We start from the raw sequence: 2,845 nt of genomic DNA, 5'->3' as shown, positions 1-2,845 counted from the left end.
ATGCAAAAACAATGACCTGTACTTGGGGTACAATACTGTTTTAGGGGACCACATATGAAAATAATATCTTGACAAAAATGCTTACTTATGACTAAGCAAGTTTTCAGGGGACTTGTCAAAGAAAATGTCAATTTCCTCTATGAAAGTAAAGTATAGAAAACTAATATGAATGTTACTCAAATTGTTTGTCACATCACGAAGTACATATTGAAATTTGGAATATATACTTAGACAAATTACGAATAAAATCTGAAACTAACAATATTGTGGGTCAGTTATATTTCAATTTAAAAAATGTGGTTCAAAAACAGAGTACTTTCCTAATGTGACCTTTATGATGTAATCTTGTCAGTTAAGTCATAGATTAGTATACAGGTGGAACTCACTTTGTAGTGGTTACTGTATAACTGACAGGAGGAAGGATGAAAACTTTAGTAACTTGGGCCTAAATTAAAAGGTCATCATAAGACCCCCAAATGTATATTAGTTGTCATTTAAATATAGGGGGCTCATACTTGATTCCGTGTGGGGGCAAAAAAATTGATTCTGGTTCTTATATTAAAGATGGGAATATGGACCACGTAAGTGGCTCGTTGGTCTAGGGGTATGATTCTCGCTTCGGGTGCGAGAGGTCCCGGGTTCAAATCCCGGACGAGCCCGTTTCTTTTTCGAACAATTCCAATAAATAATGAGGAAAAGTATTTTCTCTAATATTCTTGCCAAAATGATGGGATTTCATTGCATTGACAATGGGATTGTCTTCGGAGCAGCTGGGTACTTAGTTCCAGATCCCCTTGATTGGGAGGTATCTGGAGTGTTGATTCTAGTTTGAAGACGCCCCCTCCCCTCCTCCCCGCCGCCCGCCCCCCCCCCCCCAGCCCCCAACCCCCAACCCTCGCACCCACCCAGTTCCTGTTCTCCAGTGGATCTCTTCCCAAAAGTCAAGAACGAAGGCCTTGGGCACCTAGTTTGTGCCTACGTGTGTTTGTGCCTACGTACGTACGTGTGCGTACTTGACTGGGTGGGGCGGAGCGGGGGAGTGTGAATTACGGTCAACCAGTACCTGACTGGGAGAAGGCAATGGCACCCCACTGCAGTACTCTTGCCTGGAAAATCCCATGGAAAAAGGAGCCTGGTAGGCTGCAGTCCATGGGGTCGCCAACAGTCGGACACGACTGAGCGACTTCACTTTCACTTTTCACTGTCATGCATTGGAGAAGGAAATGGCAACCCACTCCAGTGTTCTTGCCAGGAGAATCCTAGGGACGGGGGAGCCTGGTGGGCTGCCGTTCCTGGGGTCACACAGAGTCGGACACGACTGAAGCGACTTTGCAGCAGCAGCAGCAGCAGCAGCAGTACCTCACTTCCTCTGGTAGAGATGTGGATTTGCGTTTCCACTGCTCTCTCCGACTTGAGTGATCATTCTCCCACTGGCAGCAGTTACAGGTACCTCGCTGACTAAAGTAAAAGGCACTCCTAGTTGCTGCCGCCGCCGCTCCCACTGTAATCAACGGTTAGGATGTAAACCTCTTTCTTTTCCTGCCTTGCACCTTGGAGCTGCACTCCCTGGTCAGAGTTTATTTACCTATTCATTGAACGAATGAATATTCAGTGAATACTACGTGTCAGCCTCTGATGGATTCCAGGGATGCGATAAGGGACCAGGAATTTTAAAAAATTTAAAAAAAACAACAAAACAGTTTTTGTTTCTATGGGATTTAATATCGCAAGTAACTAAATTTTGCAATTACCTCGCGTCCTAAAAGGAAGTGTAGAATTCCCACAGCACAAATATCCAGAGCCCACCTCTAGATTTCCGGGGAATATTGCCGGCCACAGTTTGTCCACCAGGAGAGAAAAACTAAGAAGAGAAATCACTAACACTTGGAAGTTCGAGGGCTTCTCTACCCCAAACCTGGAAACTTGCCATACCTTCTCCTTGACCCCAGGAAAACCTCTCAATTTGAAACTGTTGAAAACGTTCAGGTGAATTGATTAATGAAATTTGGAAGATAAAGAAGATGGAGAGGGAAGGTATTAATCTAGTTACTTTGCTCATGCTTGCTAAATTAAGATATATCCTCAGGATAACCATCTTACGTGGTCGAAACTTAGAGTGAACACACACACAAATCACCACAGTTTCTTCCTTGCTTCTTGATAACTTAAGAGACTCACCTGCCCTGCTCATCTTGATATTCAGAAATATTATCTCTCTTTTTTTTTTTTTTACCTCTCCTTGTTATTTTTTGTCTTTCCTTGATCAATTTTGGGAACCCAATAAGTATGAAGGTACATGTTTGGAGAAGGGTTTCCTCCAACCTCTGTCCTTTAAGAATTTTCTCAGAATTCAAGAAGTCAGTTTTACATCATATAGCAGATTAAATTATCCTTTTTCAAGGGATTTTACTATCCCAAGAAGGATGAGTTAAAGATATTGCCTGATAGTAAATTATCACTTGTAAAGTGATCTTTATAAGTGAAGCCCACAGTCAATAAACTAGACTCATAATCTCATTTTCAGTCATTTTTAGGGCCTAATTTTATCTGCAGACCAGCAATCAAAGATCACTAGAAATCTAAAGTGAATATCTAATATGAAAGACAGAGATGAACGTGAACTAAAAAAATAGAGGAAAATATTATGCAGAGAGGAGAAAAAAAATCTAAGGCATGTTATTACATCTATTCTTGTTTTAAAAGAGGCTGCTGTTCAACAAGGTAGCTCTTAGGTACAGAAATCTCAAAGTTGAAATTGTGGGAGTAGACATGAAAAGCTTAATAGAATAGTTGAAATAAAATGTAAAGGACATTTTCCAGAATGTGGAGTAATAATATAAGGGCA

General features: G+C 41.3%; 1 non-coding gene across 1 annotated transcript; it reads left to right on the top strand.

The window, feature by feature from the left end:
• Positions 1 to 587: 587 nt before the first annotated feature.
• On the top strand, positions 588 to 659 carry TRNAP-CGG (transfer RNA proline (anticodon CGG)). The gene has a single exon. It is a non-coding gene; the product is annotated as a tRNA-Pro (tRNA).
• Positions 660 to 2,845: the final 2,186 nt, after the last annotated feature.

The sequence above is a fragment of the Ovis canadensis genome, chromosome 20 (assembly GCF_042477335.2).
Source record: "Ovis canadensis isolate MfBH-ARS-UI-01 breed Bighorn chromosome 20, ARS-UI_OviCan_v2, whole genome shotgun sequence".
Lineage (NCBI taxonomy): Eukaryota > Metazoa > Chordata > Mammalia > Artiodactyla > Bovidae > Ovis > Ovis canadensis.
This window is presented reverse-complemented; position numbering and strand designations above follow the sequence as displayed.